Genomic DNA, 24,403 nt, shown 5'->3' with positions numbered 1-24,403 from the left:
TTTTTCCAGTGTAGTCGGATTTCTCAATTCAATAAAGTCTTGCACTTGGGGTAGTAACCTCGACAAAATCACTTGAATTATTTCAGGATCCGGACGGTTTCCATACAAGAGCTTGAAAACGTGAATTTTTCTTAAAATAAAACTCGAGATGTTTTCCATTCTTTGTTGATATATACTGAAAAGTTCTGTTTCTAATTTCGCACGATCCCTTACAACAGGGAAGGCTTTTAGTAGGGCAGTCTTGAAATTTTCGTAGGTATAGGTGGGACTTCCTGCTTGACCCAAGAGACTTCTGCCGATACATTTGAACCAGTTAAGCGCTTGGCCCCTCAAAGCGCTGGTAGCTAAGGTAACTTTTTGAAACTCGTGCACGGGGTAGAGCATGAAGGGGTCATCCAATTTTTCCAAAAAACTGGTTACCTGTGAGTTTCCATTAAACGTTGCTTCTGGTTTCATCGAAGCGCGCATGGTCTGGACAATATACCCAAATCCTTCCAGGGCGGCAGCTGGCATTTCTGGATTCTGAGCTGTTTCTGCAGGCAGCACAGGTTCTTCTTGAAACTCGGCCATGGTTATTCTTCGTCGGGCGCCACTATCAGGTTCAATGTTTCTTCTAACCTTCTTCGGAAACATACAATGACCTGACTAGAACAGAGAGCTTACTAAAGCTATGTTCACTAATTGTAGTAAGTAGACAGGATACAGACGAAGGGTATACAAAACCCTTTATTTTTTTTCTTTATATACAATGACTTCCGTACTTCGGAATACAATGACCCTCCACTCGGGGTCTAACTTAAAAGATATCAAAATAAAACTAAACTCTAATTTAACTTTAGAATAAGATTGGCCTTATAATAACAGAAAGCGTATGTAGCACAGAGACTGTGAACACTACAATACGTTTAATTTATCAAGAGGATTAAAACCTCTGGCCTGGAAGGCAAAGTAGCAACTGCGTAACTTCAAAGGTAAGCGGCCTGCTTCGAACTCACGGCTTCCTCTCTTCTGCTTGGCAAAAAGGCCACACTTAAATACTTGGCGTTCGCCAGACAACTTTGCATAAACTCCTTCACGCTTATAATTCTGGCCGGAAGTAGAAAATAAGAAGTGATAGTAAAGATTTAAAATAAAATAAACGTTAGTAAAACTTAAGATCCTTACATACTTCCCGCCAGAGTTAATTAGTTTGAAACTGAGGTCTAAAACGACCTTGTTGAAAACTTTTAGCTCTAGAAACTAACGCGAGGCCAAACTTTTACGATCATAACTTAGCTAGAAACTAGAAAATTTTAAAAGAAAGAAATTTGTTACAATAGCAGCTCCCGGAATATACAACAATCTTTTTTCTTTTTCATCTGTACTGCATCTAAACAGGAGCTTTATTCAATTCTGGTTCCTTCCAGAGATCTGGAAGGAAAACTAGTTTAATGAAATGTTACAGAATGACATTGCAAATAACATATAGAATATACTTTTCTTAACATTCTTATTTCATTCATGACTATTTTATATATCTCTCCCCGTGCTCTCTGACATGTGTTGTAAAAACACCAAACACGAATGTGTTTCTGTCTATGTGTTCAACACTTCCTCCTACAATCAAAACACTAACGTGTTAAAATTCAACATACGAGACCTCTTAACACACCCTAATTTCAACTCTAGACCCTGAGGTACTATTCTGAAAGTGGCTAACTCTAAAGTGTAGCGTCAGAGAGCCTAACTACATCATTCAACCTTTAACACATATTCACCATGATTTAATCTTTACAGTCACACGAATAACAAATTTTTGAACATTACTTTCACTTTTACCATATCACGTTATTTCTAAACATTCAAAATAACAGTTCACATGTATACAAGAACATATCAAGATGCCGTTAATTTTACACATTTGAAAACATACATTAGTAGTACATTGTTAACTTCTATTCTTTTCAAAGCAAGTGCCAATTCTTTCTACATTGAAATAATACTACATTTCAAAAAGTCTTTCAGACTAAAACTTCTTTCTTGTTAGAATGTTTTAAATAAAATTTATACAATAACTTTTTACAATATTTAAGTCTTTATACAACGCTATTATACATCAACTTTAGTTTTACGCGCGAGTAATTGAAAAACATAATAAGAAAATCGGTCACAACTCATTTCTCGCCCTTTTGGCGATAAAGGTAGACCTCGCATGAGGTAAAACTTCTTGAAATCTGCCACTTGCAGTAAGAATGAAAGATTAACTTAAGTTTGTAAAGTAACATAAAATTTTACTTATCTTTGTAATATTCAGACATCCTTTTCTGGGCCCAGTCTTTAAAGGTGCTGCAGACCGTAGCTTGGTTGATCCTCCTTCTTGTACGGGCTCGCCCTTCAGTGCTTTCCTCTGGAAGCTTCCGTTTTTCACCACTACGGCCACCCTTGAACATCTTCCTTCTGTCCTCTGCTTGTGGTCTTGGCCGTTTGAAGGCAGCTGGTCTTGGTGGAACCGGGAAACTTCTGTCGTGATCCTGCTTGGACCTCGTTGTTGGCCGTTCAAATTTTTCTTGTACTTTTTCCTCCGCCGCTGATGGCCCTTCCGCAGTTCGGCGACTTTTGCTGCGGAGAGTTCTGTCGGATGAGTCAATCTTCCGTTTCACAGCCGGGTTATAGTTGCCGTCCTTTCTCCCGGTCTTTTCCACATACGTCGTCCTTCTCCCTTCTTCATTCTGGGGGTGTTCGTGAACTCTGTTTTTTGGACGGTGGAACGGCTTCTTTTTCTTTGTACCTTCAATTTTTCCGCGGGGCAATTTTCTTTTCACTTGCTTCTGTCTCTCATTGGCTTGCCCTTGTACTTGTCGTTTTCCCACCTCTGGAACTTGTACCTGCGGTGTCTGCCGTACCGGATCCTGCAAAAGATCTGAAAAGATTTGCATTTTATTACGGTCATAGAATGGTTTTATCTGGTCAATGTTTGCGGAACAGGTTTCACCATTTCTTGCCTTTAACACTACAACAGCGTGAGTTATTTTTTCTATAACATATGGTCCTTCAAAGCGTGGAAAAAATTTGGCAGTTTTATCTTCTGGTGCTGAAGAAAGTGAATGCTTAATTTTTTAGTACTTCATCCCCTACTTTATAAGTTACTTCCCGTCGTTTCAAGTCATAATACAATTTTTGTTTTCTTTGTGCTACTTCCGTATTCTTTTTTGCTTCTTTTATTAGTTTTTCTATATCACCCATTTTAAATTCTGGGGCTCTTTGTTGCACATAAAATAGTTTATCTAACGGTGTTATAACCTTTCTGCCTAGAAATAACTCAGCAGGAGTTTTGCCCGTTGTATCATGTTTTGCGGTCCTAAGGGCGAAAGCAAATTCATTGACATAGTTATCCCAGCTTTTATGAAAATTTTTAACATAACTACGGATAATTTTCACTATATTTCTGTTGACCCGTTCCGCTATATTTGATTGCGGCCGATACGGGACCATTTTTAAATGACGTATGCCCAGTTTTTGGCACATGTCTTCAAATATATTACTTACAAATTGAGGACCATTATCCGATATAACTTTTAGGGGCGCCCCGTATTTTAAAATATATTTATTTAAAATAGAATCGGTAACTAATTTCGCGGAGGCTCGTTTTAAGGGAACAATTTCGGTCCATTTACTAAAATGATCAACTATAACAAGGAGATAGCGACATTTGTTTAACTGACTTTTTGGGAAAGGGCCCAATAAATCGATGCCGATTATTTCATTTGGAAATTCGGATTTAATACTATTTAGAAACCCGGCCGGGCGGAAATTAATATAATTAACGGCTTGACATGTTGGGCAGGACTGGACATACGCCCTTGTTAACTTTTGCAGTTCAGGAAAGTAGACTGCCTCGCGTACGCGTTGAGAAGTTTTTCGAATACCAGCATGAGAAGCTAAAGGGCTGTCATGGATCTCTTGCAGGATATTTAATCTAAGACTAGCTGGGATAACAGGTCGAAATTCGTTGTTGGAATTCGTAGTTTTTGTATAAAATAATAGACCATCTATTCGTTCGTAATGGGCCGCCCTATTTCTTATCGCCACAATATCTTGGTGGCTAAAATTTTCAGGATCCTTCAAATACTCATAAATACTTCCAAACTCAGGATCCTTACCCAGTTCGGTTATTACAGTTTCTCGGGAATTTATTGTACACGCTGTCAGCATTGCAACTTTTACGGTATTACCCTGTTCGTCTAATTTAATTCGTGATAGGGCATCTGCTACGATATTTTCCTTTCCGGGGGTATGCTTGATTACCAGATTATATTCTTGCAGCTTGAGTGCCCATCTTATTAACCTTGGGGATAAATTTTTCCCTGAGTACAATCTAGTTACCGCCGCATGATGAGAATATACTGTTATCGGCGCCTTTCCAAAATAGACTCGGAACTTTTGCACTGCTAACAGAACTGCAAGTGCCTCTCTCTCGGTCGCGGAATAGTTTCTTTGTGTTTGATTTAAAGTTCGGCTAAAAAATGCCACGGGCTGCTGATTTTGCGAAAGTACCGCTCCTACCGCATAATCCGAAGCATCCGCTGAAATTTCTAAATTTTAATCCTTTTCAGGAAATTTCAACACAGGGGCTTGCGTTAATGCTTGTTTTAATTTTTCGAAAGCACTATTGGCTTCGGCCGTCCACGAGAATCTTGCCTTTTTCCTTTTTAATTTTAACAATGGCTCAGCGATAGCCGCAAAATCTTTTATAAAGGACCTATAATATGAACAAAGTCCTAGAAAAGAAGAGAGCTTCTTTGCCGTGTTTGGAGTCGGATACTTTTGTACAGCGATTATTTTTGATTCATCTGTCTCGATCCCTTTTTGCGATATTTTGTAACCTAAATATTTTAATTCAGGGGCTGCAAATTTGCATTTTTCGACATTAACTTTTAGACCGGCCTCATTTAATAAAGAAAACACCTGTCTTAAATCCTGTACATGTTGGTCTAGATTATCACTAGTAATAATGATATCGTCTAAATAGATAAATGTGGACTTTCCGAGAACAGGTCTTAACACAATGTCCATGCATCGCTGAAATGTTGCTGGGGCGCCTGAAAGGCCAAACGGCATTCGCAAAAATGCATAAGTGCCAGACTTGGTTATAAAAGCAGTCTTAGGCACGTCCTCAGGCCTGATCCCTATTTGAAAATAACCATTCGTTAAGTCTAAAGTTGTCATAAATTTGGTTGATTTTATGTTCCTTAAAATTTCTTCTATAATCGGTAACGGATATACCGGATATTTCGTTATGGAATTTAATTTACGGTAATCAATAGCGAATCTCCACCTTTTTGGATGCTCCAAAGGATAATCATTATTTTTCTTACATAAAACCACTGGACTAGCATAACTACTTGAGATAGGCGTTACGATCTTTTTACGTAGCATATCGGTAATATGCCATTCTATAATTTTTTCCTTATTCTTATCATACCGGTATGGTTTTTGACGAACCGGCAATGCATCTCCGGTGTCAATACTATGGTTAGTAACCTGGGTAAATCCTATAATATCACTAAATAAGGAAGCAAATTCACTTACCACTTGTCGGATTCTATCTTGCTCGTCATTAGGCAGGTGGTCGAGATTTAACCTTGGCGGTTCAACCTTTTCTACACGCACTGGTTTCATCGTCAGCTTAAGAGACGCTTCATTAAAATCCAGTGTAGCTTGTGCGTCTGAAAGAAAGTCTATTCCTAGTATTAAGTGTGCTTGCAAATTCTTTACTATAAAAAACATCACCTTTACTTGTTCGTCCTTGATACGGATGTACAAAGGTACTTTACCTACGCACTTACATTGTTCTCCTTGCGCCGCTAATACTGTTGTATTATCCGCATTATATATGCGGTATTTGCGAAAATACTTTCTAAAAAAGACTTCTGCCACACAGGAACACTGCGCGCCGGTATCCAGGAGCGCGGTGGCCGGGATATTATTTACCAAGACTTCAATCTTCGGAAGAGTTAAATTTTTCACCATTACTGTATTTAACTTGTAGGAAGAGGGGTTTTCGTGGCCTTCGGATTTCCGCACCCTCTCGTCAGCAGAAATCCGTTTTAGTTTAAATTATTTTTCCTTTCGGTGCTTTCCTTCTTTCTCCACTGGCCTTGAGACTTTTTTCCTGGGTTGCTATTGAACTGTCGACGTTCGCCGGCTGTTTTTGAATGCTCGGGTTTCCTTGCCCACTGATTCGCTTTTTCTCCGTAGCCATGTGCTTGAGTTTGCTGTAGTCTTGGCGTACCAAATTGGTTTCGCTGTTGATATTGGCGTCTTCTTTCGACGTCCGCCGTTCTTCTACTTTCAAACTGGATTACTAGCTCAAATAATTTTTCCAGTGTAGTCGGATTTCTCAATTCAATAAAGTCTTGCACTTGGGGTAGTAACCTCGACAAAATCACTTGAATTATTTCAGGATCCGGACGGTTTCCATACAAGAGCTTGAAAACGTGAATTTTTCTTAAAATAAAACTCGAGATGTTTTCCATTCTTTGTTGATATATACTGAAAAGTTCTGTTTCTAATTTCGCACGATCCCTTACAACAGGGAAGGCTTTTAGTAGGGCAGTCTTGAAATTTTCGTAGGTATAGGTGGGACTTCCTGCTTGACCCAAGAGACTTCTGCCGATACATTTGAACCAGTTAAGCGCTTGGCCCCTCAAAGCGCTGGTAGCTAAGGTAACTTTTTGAAACTCGTGCACGGGGTAGAGCATGAAGGGGTCATCCAATTTTTCCAAAAAACTGGTTACCTGTGAGTTTCCATTAAACGTTGCTTCTGGTTTCATCGAAGCGCGCATGGTCTGGACAATATACCGAAATCCTTCCAGGGCGGCAGCTGGCATTTCTGGATTCTGAGCTGTTTCTGCAGGCAGCACAGGTTCTTCTTGAAACTCGGCCATGGTTATTCTTCGTCGGGCGCCACTATCAGGTTCAATGTTTCTTCTAACCTTCTTCGGAAACATACAATGACCTGACTAGAACAGAGAGCTTACTAAAGCTATGTTCACTAATTGTAGTAAGTAGACAGGATACAGACGAAGGGTATACAAAACCCTTTATTTTTTTTCTTTATATACAATGACTTCCGTACTTCGGAATACAATGACCCTCCACTCGGGGTCTAACTTAAAAGATATCAAAATAAAACTAAACTCTAATTTAACTTAAAATAAGATTGGCCTTATAATAACAGAAAGCGTATGTAGCACAGAGACTGTGAACACTACAATACGTTTAATTTATCAAGAGGATTAAAACCTCTGGCCTGGAAGGCAAAGTAGCAACTGCGTAACTTCTAAGGTAAGCGGCCTGCTTCGAACTCACGGCTTCCTCTCTTCTGCTTGGCAAAAAGGCCACACTTAAATACTTGGCGTTCGCCAGACAACTTTGCATAAACTCCTTCACGCTTATAATTCTGGCCGGAAGTAGAAAATAAGAAGTGATAGTAAAGATTTAAAATAAAATAAACTTTAGTAAAACTTAAGATCCTTACAAAAGTACCTGACAAAATATAGCTTAAAGTAATAACTGCTTTCAATAAATTTCAAGGAATGAAAATGTTTCTAAGAAAATATGGGATTTTTGACTCTTTCTAATGCCGAAAAAATTGTGTGAAAAGTTTTTTTTTTCTTCAATGACGGGCTTTCAGCAGACCTTTGCTTGGCCTATACTAAGGCCAAAAGGGGGGTCACTTTATTATGAAGGCATCTAATAGGTGGGCCACCTCTGCCTTATGTGAAGGGACGGACAGTTACAACCACACTTTCTCCAGCATTCATACCCAGCACCTTTGGTATAGCAGTCGCCTTCCCGAACCACTGTACTGTCTGAGCGGCTTTGTTTGAAAAGTAAATTTCGTCACTCCGATGCATATCTTGCAAGAAACGAATATCCATCATTTCAAGAAGGATTCCTTTTAATGCTTCGATTATGAGGAATTCATGAATATTATAAAACAGTAAATATGAAATCTAACAATCTTAATTGAGGGTAAGAGTAATTAAAATTAAGTAAACTGTAATTTTTTTTGTTTGTCCTTAAGAATTTATTTGAATTATTTCTTCGAATTCCTAGACTAGGAATACTCCACATTTTCAAACTTTGCCAACTAAGTTGAATCTCTGATCCTTTTCCTCACCCTTATGATTTAAATGAATTTAAAAGTCGCAAAATAAACTTTGCTCCAGCTGATGATTAATAATGCAAAGAGATTTATAAAAAGCTATATATTAGTGTGAGAAAGCGGGTCAATAAGTAATGATGTGCTTTGTAATGATGTGCTTTTCAGAAATTGATACGGTATTTGAACCTGAGAGATTGCAGAATGTCAAAGAAATAAAATTGCAAGCCATTCTCCTGTGACAAAACTTACTGTCAAAGAACTGACAAAAGTTAAAGAATGAACGAACAAAAAGCTATCAGTATCATTAATTTTCTCTATCATCAGTGCTATATATTCTTAACGTTCCTAGAATTATTCTGTTTGGTGAAACCGTGTAAAAACAATGTTGTGTGTCGTTTTGAATTTCTAATATCTCTTTTTAAACTTTTGATTTATTGCAAATAATTTGCCTAGTTTTTCATTTTCCTTAGTCGAAATCCATTTCTCCTTACATGAAATTCCATGACGGCTTTTCGTCTTTGCAGCAATAGCTTCCTAAGTGTGAGTCGCGATCCGTTAGTGAATAGGGAGAAAATTTTGGATGTATCGCGAAGCTTTTTTGTTTTAATTGTAGAGACATTAGGATTTTTTGGAAGCTGGTACGATGAAAAATTAGCAATCACCTTCGCCGGGAATCGAACCACGGACCTCTGGAATACCGGCCCAGTGTGCTACCGTTACACCACGAAGGCACGCTAGGGAAGTGGGAGAAATACCTTATATACTCCTTTTTTAAAGGGCGACTAGGGTTTTAGGGGACCTAGTCGCCAAATCCTGGGTTCGGAGAATCATCATCCACAACCCTTTTAGTTCGGGTGCCGCTTGTAAAGTCATTAGGTTAATTGGATGCAGAAAAGATGAAAAATATGCAACCGCCTTCTCCGAGAATCGAACCACGGACCTCTGGAATACCGGCCCAGCGTGCTACCGTTACACCACGAAGGCACGCTAGGGAAGTGGGAGAAATACCTTATATAATAATTATAAGATGTTTGTAATTATAAAATAATCAGTAATTATTACATAACTGCTAATAACCACGTACATCTGTTTACTATTATTTCATTTTTCATTACTACACAACTTTCTTCAAAGGTCCTACTTTCTCTCCCTGTAATTTTTTCAGAGCAACCATATGCATGAGGGTTGCGATAAATTGCGAGTACATGCAGGTGGGTCGCGATGATAAATTGCTTGAGAATCACTGCTCTGTAGAAATGCTAATTAAAGCCCAGATTCATATGTTAAACTGACTATTGAGAGCGTAAGTATTAATGGAGAATTTTTTTTTAAATTTATTTTTATTTTTCTTTCTTTCTTTTTTCTTTCTTCTTTTCTTTTTCTTTTACAAAAAAGTCACATTTTAAGAAGCGCTACACAATACAGTAGAACATAAATCCGGATAGGATTTCCGACACCTAGAATATCAGACATCTAGATTGTTCTTTTTTTTCTAGGCCCAATAATATTGAACTTGTTCTTATTCTTTACACCATTTTGATTTAAATAATGTACGTGTGACACATGCATTTTTGGGTGTTGATTATCTTTATTAATCATGGATCAAATAGCAGGCCCACCAGCGACCGAGCGGTGAAATCGCCGAACATTGGTAGTTCGGTTCGAGGTTCGAATACCGCGAACGCGCTGGCTGCATGGGCGTTTTCGTGGTTTTCCCCATGTGTGAGGTGTATACGAGCTAGTTTCCCTTGGAAAGTCCTCCACAAAGGCATCCCTCCTCTTAGGCAGATAGCCCTCGAGGCTTTGCCGTAATCACATAAACCAAACCATGGCTTGAACATATACTGTTCACAGCAAAGCGTTGTCTCAATTGGGTAAACTTCGGCAAGATCACATTAACGATGCAAATGGAGAGGAATGATTTTTCTCATTGTTAAATATGTAGCCTATATATATTAATTTCAAAAACAGTCACTCCCTGTCTGTTGGTTTACTTTTCCTTTTTGACCACGAGAGTCATTGTCCTCCTGTGACCGAATGAATAAGATTGTTGGACATGGTAGTCTGACTCGGATTCGTATCTTACTGAATGGGCTACCTGTATAGAGTTTTTGTGTTCTTCCTGGGTAATATTAAAAGGAGCTGACATGTCATAGAACGTCCTTGCTAATGCTACCTTATCCTTAAGAAGATCCTTAAGAAGACCTAAATACATATTATACTTTTTAACTTCATTTGCGTTAAAGAAATGCAAATACATTTACGGAGGGTGTTCACATATTTTGGTAACGAATTTGAGTTTCTCCATGAATTTAAATATTAATTTTAAAATATAAACGTGGCTTGCATGGAATTGGGATAAGGTTTAGTTATTGTCTGCAGCATTAAAAATAATTCTTTTTTTAAAATGTCGCTGAAAAATAAATGATGAATCGAAGGCTATATTTTTGCGCTGTCCGAAAAGAAATATTCTTATTCAGTTGTTAAAAAAAAGATGCAAAAAGCATCGTTTTAATATTTCTTCACGTAAAATAATTGGCGTAATTAATCTGAAAGGAAAGAAACGTCAAAGTTTGCATCTGACTGGGAAAAGGGCAAAAAAATGCATACCCAACAAAGGTGCGTACAGCTAATAATTAAAGCTAAAGTCGCATCTCATGTTTTAAAGGAAAATCCAGCCCTCCCCCCCCCCGAAAAAAAAGAGCTATTGCAAAATCTTTAAATATCTCCGTAGGAACTTTGAACAAAATTATAAAATCTGATTTAAAACTAATCAAAACAAAAAGCTTGTTGTTCATTGCCTAACGCCGAAACATGTTTCTCAGCGCAAGAACACGTGCAGATTGTTGTATGAAAATTATTTGGCAGACGAAAAATGGAAATAACAACCTTGTATTTAGCGTACATAAATTAAAACACTCCATCGATTTCGAGGGCAGCTAAAGGTCCGTCCTCATCAGGAGAACGATATTACTAGAAAGGGGGAAAATAAAGCATTGGCAAAGGAGTCTCAGAAACACGCGGTCGCTATCAGCACACACGTGGTCGTAACCGGATTTTGAATCAGATTTACTCTGGCCTCCTACTTTTACTGAGCCAGGCTATCTGATCAAACATATAACACATAGACTAAAACACAAACAAATACAAAATACATAGTTACAACTGATGAGAGCTGAATATAGTTATCTGATTTCAATAGATCGATTTACTACTGAAAAAGAGGAGAAAAAGACTTAATATTTTGGTTCAGAGAAAACAAGAAAAGTTTTTCTGAAGGTTTTATGATCGTTACTGGATTTTCTTGTAACAGAAAACTTAAAATAAGGAAAATAGAAAAAAATGTCTAAAATTAATTTGGATTACTATCAGAAATATGTTTTAACACCTATTTTTAAAAAGGAAATTCCATCTCTTTTTCCAAACAATCTTCACTGTGTTAAGGTCAATCAGGATAAAGCTCCAAGCCATACCTCTAAATCTATTGCTGTATTTTTTTGACAAAAAGGAGAAATGAAACCGGAATTGAAACTGTTCCCTTTAAATGCATCTCAGCCAAGCCCCGTGATGTGTCTTCTATAGATTAATGAGCATATGGACTTTTGAAACAAGCTCTTTATAAGCGACATCCCAGCCAAGCCCCGTGATGTGTCTTCTATAGATTAATGAGCATATGGACTTTTGAAACAAGCTCTTTATAAGCGACATCCCAGCCAAGCCCCGTGATGTGTCTTCTATAGATTAATGAGCATATGGACTTTTGAAACAAGCTCTTTATAAGCACATCCCAAACCACTGGATGGACTCTGGGAGATTGTGAAGGAGGAGTGGAATAAAATCCTCCTTGATGTTTTAAGAAAAGTACTTTTATCTTGGAAATCAAGATGTAATCTGATAGTTCCACAAAAGAGCTATCAGACTGAACATATTAAAAATAAAATTCTGAGGTTTGTTTATATGAAAATCTTTGCAAAATCGTTACAAAAATGTGTGAACGCCCTCTATTTCGACAAACATATAATATAAAATTATATTGTTTTCGCTTAATCTATTTCTTTTCAAGTTAAGTAAAACACTGAAATTGCTGTCATTTATATGTGTATAGTGCTAAAATTTTCTGTATAGGAAACTCGAGTAATAAACTGATCTCACAATGGGATTCAAATGATCGATTTGCCAACTATGAGCTGAAAGTGGTAAGTACTTATCATGAGATCAAATGCTGAAATGCGATAATGCCTAAAATTCTCCCCTATTTAAAGAGCGATTGGGACCCAGTCAATCAAATCTAAGTGATGACGAGTTGTCTGTTACTTCGTAGTTCGGACGCTACTCGTAATTTTTTATCACCGCTGATGTGAGAAATCCACAATTCAGTGGCCGGGTTTCAAACGTTGGATCTTCCATTTGCTATCTGGGCGTGCTATCATCACTTATAACACGAGTGTACACACATAACATGATAATTACTTACAAGCAATAGTTCTAAAACTAAACACAAAAACTTAGTTTTATTTTCACTGTTATTAAAATAAAACAAAGGTATTTTTAATGGATTAGAAAACTCATAACCTGTTTTTGTTCAGCTAAAATTAATCTGTCATATTTTATTGACGTAAAATATATTTCAGAGAAAAATTTCTTCAAGAGGAAGAGAAAAGACATAAAGTTGTAGAAACTTTAGGTATTTTGGAAGCAGGAAAGATGAAAATTGAGCAACCGCCTTCGACCGCCTTCGCCGGGAATCGAACCGCGGACATCTGGAATACCGGCTCAGCGTGCAGAACCACTACACCACGAAGGCACGCTAGGGAAGCGGGATAAAAAGCTTATATACTCCCCTTTTAAAAGGGTGACTGGGGTTTTTAGGGGACTCAATCGCCAAATCTCCTGGGTGTGGAGAATCCTCATCCAACACCCTTTTAGTTCGGACGCCACTGTAGAGGCATTAGGATTTTTTTTTTTTTTTTTTTTTTTTTTTTTTTTTTTTGAAGGAGGCAAGATGAGCAATCGCCTTCGCCGGGAATCGAACCACGGACCTCTGGAATACCGGGCTAGCGTGCAGAACCACTACACCACGAAGTCACACTAGAAAAGCGGGAGAAATACCTTATATACTCCTCATTTTAAAGGGCGACTGTGGTTTTTAGGGGACCCAATCGCCAAATCCTGGGTGAGGAGAATCATCATCCACCACCCCTTTTAGTTCGAGTGCTAGCGTAGAGACATTAGGTATTTTTTTGGAAGCAGGATGCATTAAAAGTGAGCAACGCCCTCGCCGGGAATCAAATCACGGACATCTGTAATACACGCCCAGTGTGCAGACCACCACACCACAAAGGCATGCCAAGAAGGTGGGAGAAATACCTTATATACTCCCCCTTTTAAAGGGCGACTGGAGTTTCTAGGGGACCCAATCTCCAAATCCTGGGTGGGGAGAATCATCATCTACCACCCTTTTTAGTTCGGGCGCCAGTTGTAGAGACATTAGGTATTTTGGAAGCAGGAAAGATGAAAATTTAGCAACCGCCTTCGCCGGGAATCGAGCCACAGAGCTCTGGAATACACGCCCAGCGTGCAGACCACCACACCACGAAAGCATGCAAAGAAGGTGGGAGAAATATCATATAAAGTCACCACGACTCTTAACCTTCTTTAAAAAAAAAAAAAAAAAAGAAGTGCGTGTTTAGACTGATTCATGTAGTAACATTAAAAAAGAAGCATAAAGCCTATATACAGCACGCAGTTGCTTTTGTCGTAATGTTTACAAGCTATATATATGTTTACTAAGTCTTTTGAGAATGTAAATTTTTGAAAATCTATATATTCTCCTATTGATATATGACAACATATAACTCTTATACGATGACACGCTGCTAAAGTAAATGAGATGGATGAATGTAATATATTTATTGACTCACGATAAACTTCTGTTATTATAAGTCAATAATCACGTTGTCCTTTAAATTAATTCAAATATATCTTAACGATCTGTTTACTACATCATTGTATTTCGTGTTATTTAAATCAATTGTAAAACTAACCTTGTAAATGACTTAGCAACAAACTTAAATTTAGTAGCCTCAAAAACCCAACCAATCCGTATAACTGTAGTCCGGAAAATAGGTATTTTCTGGGGGGAGGGGAATTGGACGAATAAAAACAAATCAAATGGATTATAATTTGTTGTGTATTGTTGTGCAACGTAACGTTGCATTTAATGCATTTAAGACTAGAAGACTGAAAAACCAGATATAGGAGTAGAGTGAGAGCTGGAAATTCAATATCAGACCATAGTAGTCAAAAGCAGGCTTCTTAGAAAGGTGACGTTAAAAGCAGGAATTTGCACAGCAGCGGCTGTATATAAAAATGTGGCATAAATTCAGCAACTCCTTCAGTTGGCACAGATACCTTTATTATCATTTAATAGTTCTTAGGGATAAGAACAGAGTGCTGATTGCTGACATGTAATATTAAAATGCATGTTTTTTGGTGGAGATTGCAGCCTTCTGCCAAACTTTACCTATTCAACTTATATTGCTGTACTGATTTTTGTGTGTTACGCTATAATTTTAGACGTATTTCGATTGAACTATTCATGCCACACTGAAATTAAAATTTCTTTATTTATACATGGTTGATGTGGTCGTTATTTGATCATATTTGATAATGCAGTGCATTTTTTGAAGATTTTACGAAATTTTAAAATTTTGTCAAATTTCGTCAGAAATGTTCTATTTGAGGATTAAAAACTTCGTACTTAATAATTTGATTTATAATATCTGTATAACGTTAACAGTTATTTTTTTTATTAATATATATTTCTAGATGAGTAGTTTCATATATTATATATACTATATAGGAGAATTTTGAGGGAAAAACCTCTGGAATACCGGCCCAGCGTGCAGAACCACTACACCACGAAGACACGCTAGGGAAGCGGGATAAATAGCTTATATACTCCCCTTTTTAAAGGGTGACTGGGGTTTCTAGGGGACCCAATCGCCAAATTCTGGGTGTGGAGAATCCTCATACAACACCCTTTTAGTTCGGGCGCTGAGTTCAAGGCTGGAAGACCTTCACCATAAGTTTATTTAACCACAAAATAGTTCTTCAAGTTAATGAGTCCCAAACAATAAATTAAGACAGGGTATATCGAAGACTATAAGGCTAAAAAGCAAAGCAAAAGATCATTTGTAGCAGGCAATTATAGTTAATCAACAGTGCATTATTCCTCACTTTATTTTACTAAATTACTTATTTGCATAAATCTGTAGTGAAAGGGTGACGTGAAAAGGAATAGCTCGATAGTAAAACCCAACTAAATTTAATGTGTTAGAAATTAATAATTCGATCGATCGAAATATTTCGATTGTTATTGTTAATATCATGGTTTAGTTAGTTAGAATACTCAAATAAATAATAATAGTTCAATTAACAATTGACGACTTTAAGTCATATTACTTAAAGTCGATTATCCATACTAATGTTAATTTCTACTGGCTGACATGAGTGTACAAGATCATACATGCACTTTTTAAAGCACAAAAATATCATTACGAATTTTGTATTTAGTTAGATATTTTTAGTAGAATTATAATTAAAATTGTTTTATTTCCCCGTGCAATGCAGCACGAGACATATTTTAAGAGAAAGCTAAGCCGGAAAAATAAAAATACAGGAGCACGTGCATTTAACATTTAATAAATGGATATCTCGTAATTTATATTTAATTTGAATAAATGTAATTGACTACTACAGTGGATGGACAAAAATATGGAAACACCTTGTGAAATGCATGTTTGAAAAGAAAGATTGATTTTAATGAAATATGTAGGTGGCGCTGACGTTTTTGACTACTGACGCCACCTATACAACTTCGCAAATGTGCTAAACAGTTCAGTTGTTGTCGGAGTACTGTTATGTGAGGTTGTCATTGCATTACGTCAGAGTTAACAGACTTCGAACGTGGGCAAATTATTGGAGCACGTATGGTAGGTGCTTCCGTAAGCATGGTAGCCGAGGTGTTCAGTGTTTAAAGAGGTACTGTATCGAAGATTTATTCCGCATATTTGAAAAGCGGAAAAACATCATATGCTAAATCACAGCGCGGACGAAAGTGCGTCCTGAGTGATCGTGACAGACGATCATTAAGGGCAATAGTGACGAAAAATAAGAAGACCACAGCTGCAAAAGTTACTGCTGAAATGAATGTTGTGTTACCGAACCCTGTGAGTACCAAAACAATTAGAAGGGAGCTTCATAAACAGGGAATTGCTCGCCGTGCTGCAATTGAGAAGCCACTCATCAGTGATGCTAATGCCCGTAACAGGAAAAGGTGGTGTTTAAGTCATAAAGCCTGGACTATAGAGCAGGGGAAGCGAGTAATATGGTCTGACGAGTCTTCTTTCACATTGTTTCCCACTTCTGGCCGAGTTTACGTCTGGAGAACGCCATCTCAAGCCTATAATACAGACTGCTTGTTGCCAAGAGTGAAACATGGCGTGGGTTCTGTTATGGTTTGGGCAGCCATATCGTGGTTCTCTGCTAGCCCCATGATAACTGTGTCAGGGCACATGACTGCCAAGACTTATGTGAACATTTTGCCTATCAAGTTCATCCCATGGTACAAACTTTGTTCCCCGATGGTGATGGTGTCTTTCAAGACGACAAATCCCCTGTTCACACAGCTCACATTGTCCAGGACTGGTTTTCTGAGCACGAGGATGAGTTATCCCATCTCCCCTGGCCACCACAGTCACCAGACCTGAATATTATCGAACCTTTGTGGTCTACATTGGAACGGAAAGTGCGTTCTCGTTATCCACCGCCAACATCGTTATCTGAACTTGCCACCGTTTTGCAGGAAGAATGGTATAATATTCCCTTGGCAAACATACAGGAACTGTATTTATTCATTCCGAGAAGACTGCAAGCTGTTTTGGATGCCAACGGGTTTCCTACACCATATTAAGCAAAGAAACATGTTTTTTTAAAGGTGTTTCCATATTTTTTGTCCAACCCCTGTATGTTAGCTATAATCATAATTCAACTGCTCTTTTGCTTTCCAGAAATCTGGAGAAGCAGAAGTTTACTAGAAATTGCTTGCAACCGATTTAAAACTATAAAATGCCTGACAGAGAACATCTCAGCTCATTTGTTTAGTTAGCTGCTGTTGTGTTAGTTATTGTTGTGAATTCGCAGAGAGATACGATTAGCTTTCTCTTTAAATGTGCGGTGAACTGCGTTCTATTTATCGTATTTGCGGTTTACTGATTATTACTGCCTGATATTGCGAACACTTGTACGAATATCTCCGAGGAAAATTCCGGCATTTTGTTAAATTTCATGTGATAAGAATACATTTTATTAACCGTTTATCGGGCGTGTGCATTCAATCTATTACGAACCCGTACGCACGCAACAATATGAACAAATGTTGTTTTTATTTATCATAAAAAGCCTTATAAATTATTTCAAATATAAATGCTATTTATTGGCATTTTTATATCTAATTTCATGATCTATAAAGAAACTTTTTTAAGACAGGGATTTTATTATTACAATTATTATTTATTCTGTAGCTGTATATGATAGCGGTTTATTTTTGCGCAACTAAATTATAATTAAACTAAATAGTATTATCATGTTAAAATAACTTCAAAATAATGCTAGGATTGGGAAATACAATCCGCCCGTCTTTCCAGTTTCTAAAAAATCGAAGTTCGTGGATAACCACTTTTAGTCCATCCGTTCACATATTTATTCTGTAGCTGTAAATGATAGCGGTTTATTTTTGCGCAACTAAATTCAATAGTATTATCATGGTAAAATAACTTCAAAATAATGCTAGGATTGGGAAATACAATCCGACCCTCTTTCCAGTTTCTAAGTAGTAGATCTAAGTTCGTGGATAACCAGTTTTAGTCCATCCGTTCACATATTTATTATCACATTTTTCAAAATTGCTTGAAATAAACTATGTTTTAAATGTATTATTTTGAGAAAAATAATGTGACAGAGGATCTTTGCTATAATTTAAGTGATTAGTAAATTCTTACGCATATCATTAACCTATTTAATACGCGCATTTCCATATTATCACTTTCTATTTGTATGAAAAACAATGTTATTCTTATTTATTCCTAAATACCTAGGAAAGTAAATACTTTTAACAAAGCTTTGATAGCTGCTCTTAAGGAAATCTCACTATTAACTAGGGATAAACTCTGTGTATATAATCTGTTTTTAGTCGATCTGCCAGACACAAAAATTTAAACAGCATTTAGCATGTTAATTCTATGGAGTTACGATTTAATAGTGTACTTCTATAGTGTACTTCTATAGTTATATATACTATATAAGCAATTCTAATACCAGCCAAAGCCCCAGTAACACGAATTCAGTAACTAAGATAAAATAACACGCCGAACAAATATTATTGATGAATGAAATTCAGTATTTTATCACTTTCTATTTGTATGAACAACAAAAATATTCTTATTTATTCCTAAATACCAAGGAAAGTAAATACTTTTAACAAAGCTTTTATAACTGCTCATAAGGAAATCTCACTATTAACTAGGTATAAACTCTGTGTATTAAGCATATATAATCTGTTTTTAGACGATCTGCCACTTTCCGCTAGTTTTTAGGGCACAAAAATTTAAACAGCATTTAGCATGTTAATTCTATGGAGTTACGATTTAATAGTGTACTTCTATAGTGGATAAAGCAATTGTAATATCAGCCGAAGCCCCAGTAACACGAATTCAGTAACTAAGATAAAATAACACGCCGAACAAATATTATTGATGAATGAATTCAGTATTTTATCACTTTCTATTTCTATGAACAACAAAAATATTCTTATTTATTCCTAAATACCAAGGAAAGTAAATACTTTTAACAAAGCTTTTATAACTGCTCATAAGGAAATCTCACTATTAACTAGGTATAAACTCTGTGTATTAAGCATATATAATCTGTTTTTAGACGATCTGCCACTTTCCGCTAGTTTTTAGGGCACAAAAATTTAAACAGCATTTAGCATGTTAATTCTATGGAGTTACGATTTAATAGTGTACTTCTATAGTGGATAAAGCAATTGTAATATCAGCCGAAGCCCCAGTAACACGAATTCAGTAACTAAGATAAAATAACACGCCGAACAAATATTATTGATGAATGAATTCAGTATTTTATCACTTTCTATTTCTATGAACAACAAAAATATTCTTATTTATTCCTAAATACCAAGGTAAGTAAATACTTTTAACAATGCTTTTATAACTGCTCATAAGGAAATCTCACTGTTAACTAGGTATAAACTCTGTGTATTAAGCATATATAATCTGTTTTTAGACGATCTGCCACTTTCCGCTAGTTTTTAGGGCACAAAAATGTAAACAGCATTTAGCATGTTAATTCTATGGAGTTACGATTTAATAGTGTACTTCTATAGTGGATAAAGCAATTCTAATACCAGCCAAAGCCTCAGTAACACGAATTCAGTAACTAAGATAAAATAACACGCCGAACAAATACTATTGATGAATGAATTCAGTATTTTATCACTTTCTATTTCTATGAACAACAAAAATATTCTTATTTATTCCTAAATACCAAGGAAAGTAAATACTTTTAACAAAGCTTTTATAACTGCTCATAAGGAAATCTCACTATTAACTAGGGATAAACTCTGTGTATTAAGCATATATAATCTGTTTTTAGACGATCTGCCACTTTCCGCTAGTTTTTAGGGCACAAAAATTTAAACAGCATTTAGCATGTTAATTCTATGGAGTTATGATTTAATAGTTTACATCTATAGTGGAAAAAGCAATTGTAATATCAGCCGAAGCCCCAGTAACATGAATTCAGTAATTAAGATACAATAACACGCCGAACAAATATTATTGATGAATGAACTCAGTATTTTAGTTTGTCATTTAGTTTTTCGTCATTCATTTAATTTAACTTCACATTTTTTATTGATCTCTCATTTGAGTTTTAATTATTAGTAATCTATTATTTTATTCATTTATTATTAATCATTTTTCCTGGTGGCCTGGTTGCATTTTCGTGACAATTGTAAGTTTAGCTATAGAAGAGGATGTCATACAATTAAAACGTACTTAATATTATCCTGTTGAAACTGTCGCCGAGCACTAGTTATAGATAAGCGTGGCGTCACGCATTCATACATCTGGGCTTTCGTTTGTTGTAACCTCCACTGATCCTCGATAAGCCACCTTCTATTTTTACGGTGGATAATATAAATTAAACGTTACTGCTGTACTTTTTTCTTGAATTAAAAAGAAGAAAAGAAATAAAATTTTAGACCTTGCTTTCTACCGCACAGCAAACAGGGGATTATTTTCAAAATTGTGGGATCTTACCATAAAAATTTGATATGGTCTGTTCATGATACGATCAGTTCAGTATGGCCGACAAAACAGTAACTGAAACGATTAATTTCAGGAAGTTTGTTCTCGTTAGTTTCTAAACAGAGCTTCGTTAAAATCAAAGAGCCTAACAAAACAGCAGAAATCAACGAAAGCATTTTTACGAAGCGCAGAAAACGAAGCGAGGAAAATATTGATTGTTGTTGTGACTTATCTCACTTGTCTGGCAGCAACATCAGAACAAGGCCATGAAATTCATCGTGGCAAAGAGTGCAAGATTGCGCCTGCCGTTGCCTTTAGCACCATACAGGTGACAGCACGTCTTTGTTCAATTCTGCCTCCAATTTTTATGGAGAGCACCACAGAGGGGGCGGGTCCGAGCGTCTCCCACCCCGTATTCCCCTACTACAAACTTCTCGAGAGGACTTCCGGCTCGCCGCATACTTAAAGTGCCCCCATGCAGCACAGACACTACACATTTACAAACATCTATGCCTTCTTCGGGATTCGAACCCGTGCTCTTCGGTACGGCAGTCAGAGTTACTAACCACTATCCAGGTTGGGTGGGAGGTATTGATTGTTTATAAAGAGACATGCAGAATTACGCAGGAACGATTGGAGCAACTTTTTGGGTAGGGGGATCTCCTCCAAATTTTACGGTCATGGGATAATACATAAGTAGCAAAATTACTTATATTTCTCTAAATTCTATACATATAGTCCTCCCTTTGAAAGCACATTGTAAGGATTATGTTAATTTTATTAACAGTTAAATTTTAAGTTAAAGTTCCTTTTCTGTCAAATTTTTAACTTCAACTTACTACTTCCGGCTAGAACGTAGTTTTGGAATCTTTCCGAATACTTAATGAGGAGAAGCGGTATTTAAACCGCGAAGTTACTTACAGAGTTAGAAAGAAGCAGAGTTTCTGATTTAGCGCGTCTGCCTTTTTGCTACACTCTCTCTCTCTCAAAGCTGTTATTACGTTCGGCCGTACTCAGGCCCTTGATAAGCTTCGTAGTCAAATAGAGTTAAGGGGCCAACTCAATTAGAATCTTGATAGCTTCGAATCTTGATAAGAATCTTGATATATTTCTTTAGTTAATCTTAGTTTTAGTTTAATTTTTAGTCTCTTAAGTTCAAGCCCAAGTGTCGGCTTTGATTGTACACTCTAAGATGGAGTTTTGTTAAATCTTATTGGAATAAGGGTTAGTTACCCTTCCATATTGTTGCTTCTTGTCACACGAACTTAAGCGATTGTTCGTTAACTAGTTCTTAAGATTCGTCACTTTCTACAGTAACTGAGAATTACACTAGTGAGAATCTTACAACATAAATAGCAAAATTACTTATATTTCTCTAAATTCTATACATATAGTCCGCACTATGAAATTACATAAATAGCAAAATCACATATGTTTCTCTAACTTCTATACATATAGTCCGCACTGTGAAAATACATAAGTATCAAAATTCTTGTATTTCTCTAAATTCTATACATATAGCCGGCACTATGAAAAAAAACTATTGACAAAAATCTAAACACTAGCCGCAAATGAAACAATAGAGATCTCATAAAAACCATTTGTTATTATTAGTTTCTAAATGCAATAAATTTTCTTGTTGTAATACAAGTATTGTTATAGGAGTTACGAATATCTAACTTTCACAATCTATCACTGGCATTAAAAAAGTAATAATCTGAGCTGTTTTGCCCTATCTAATCTTGACTATGAATTTTCCTGTTCATCTAGGCTATAATAACGGCAATTTAACTCAAGCTGAAGTAGTAAATTAGACTGAACCGTTTCGAATTTTTGTGCCAAATAAGTATAAAAATGCAAATTTATTTAGAATAAAAATGCAAATTTAGTTGAATTAGGGAAATGAAATTAGTGAGTTAGAATATTTCCAAGTGTCTAATCGATTTGGCAGGAGAATTTCAAATTGTTAGCTTCAGGCCAGCATTTGGAGAGCTGCTGCCAAGTTAACGGATCTTCACCCTTTTATGTTATACATTATTTTAAGCTAGAGCACAAGATATGGTTCAAATAAATTTTCAATAATTGTTCATTTAGTCATTTAAGTTTCTTAATCTCGTGCTGGCCGTAACTGACCTTTACATTTGTGTAGTCTAAACCAGGCCCTTCGATGAAAGTCATGTTGACACAAATTTTAAACTTAGAGCTGCAACAGTATAAAAGTAAAAAATGTTACCCTAACCGTCTACAAAGAAACTAATGTTTATGATTTAATGAATGAAAATATCCTTATGTGTAGCTATATCAACAATATTTAAAATATGGGTGCAACGCTTATTCAACAGGATGAAGTAGTTAAAAAGTGCTAATTGTCTTTTAACGTGAGATCATCAATTTAACTCAAAGTACTATACAAAACTAGCACAAGCTGTAACTCGGCAGATAGTCATCTACAATATTAAAGAACAGTATAAAATAATAAAAGCATAGCTGAAGTATACATCTTTTAAAACGCCACAGTAAGATATACTGTTTGAGTAATGATGAGAAAAATGCATCAGCTTTCAACAAAATTTGTGTTTCTTCAATTTTACTCGCCCACCAGCGGCCGAGCGGTAAAGTCGCTGAACACTGGTAGTTCGGTCCGAGGTTCGAATCCCGCGAACGGGCTGGCTACATGGGTGTTTTCGTGGTTTTCCCCATGTGTAACGTGTATACGAGCCAGTTTCCCTTAGAAAGTCCTCCACAAAAGGCATCTCTCCTCTTAGGCAGATAGCCCTAGTGTGCTTTGCCATAATTAAATACGCCACACCAACACCACACTTCAATTTTATTCACAAAGCTTATCTTTGTTCTTTCCACTCGACTGAATTGATGAATCAATGCATCAAAAGCTTAATCGTTAACAACCATATGCCTGAGTTTAAAATCCTGAATTTCTTAAAATCGTTGTAATATTTTCGCAGTTCTCAAGCATGGCAATAATACTGCACTGGTGAATTCCATACGCTTGAAAAAGACTATTAAAATGTGTAAATAAGTAAAAACGCAAATTTAAATAAAAGACTGACATCTGATACTCTTATTCAGATTACATTTTAACACCCATCTAAATGAAAATGAAAAGTTCAAATTCTCAAGCATGATAATTATCACTTAAAGGCGTTATTTAAATGTTAATACCATATTTTTTTTTTATGTTCTATGGGTTTCATTTGAGCTTGCAGTGTAGTTTCCTAGATGGAGAATGGATGGCAAATTCAACACGCGGAAGGAAGTGGGTTGTGGCAACAGAACTTCGTCCTGGTCTTGCAGGTATATAAAGTCGCCCCGCACTAACAGCACAGTTCAGTGAACTACGCAGACAGAAATAAATATAAAGCTAAGGACTTATTCCATCCATTTCCACAGAAATCCATAGCACTTTTTCCCTTGAATTGTCAGATCGACTACCATTCTCCTAGGCATGGGCCTATTTTTTCCTTTCTACTTACTTGTGTTTCTTCTCTTATAACTCACAAGTGAGGTTATCCATGTGCAGTTTCTCCACCCGGGGATTATCTGTGGAGCCGAAAATAGCGCGATAAAGTTCGCGTTGACGCTGGTCTAAATTCCAAGTATCAAACTGTATAGTTGCATTGTAGTTTTGATGGAGCACCGTCAAGGTACTCGAAAGGGCTGTAGCTTGCCAGGATTTTAAGCTCCCCATACCGCACAGACCCTCTACACTGCAAACATCCATGCCTTCTCAGAGATTCGAGCGCTGGCCCTGGAATACGACAGCCAGTACCGCTAATCGCCATACCGATCAGGGTCGCAACCATAGAAACAGCTAATTAAAGTATCAACAATTACATGATTGTCTTTT

General features: G+C 36.6%; 1 protein-coding gene across 1 annotated transcript in view; it reads left to right on the top strand.

The window, feature by feature from the left end:
- LOC118202622 (T-box transcription factor mls-1-like) overlaps nt 1–24,403 on the top strand; it is a 91,213-nt gene that overhangs the window by 27,921 nt on the left and 38,889 nt on the right. The gene's annotated exons all lie outside the window — the stretch shown is intronic.

The sequence above is a fragment of the Stegodyphus dumicola genome, chromosome X1 (genome assembly GCF_044657685.1).
Source record: "Stegodyphus dumicola isolate Sdum_Otavi_A_Nest chromosome X1, ASM4465768v1".
Taxonomy (NCBI): domain Eukaryota; kingdom Metazoa; phylum Arthropoda; class Arachnida; order Araneae; family Eresidae; genus Stegodyphus; species Stegodyphus dumicola.
The sequence above is the reverse complement of the archived record's forward strand: the minus strand, read 5'-3'. Positions and strand labels throughout refer to the sequence as shown.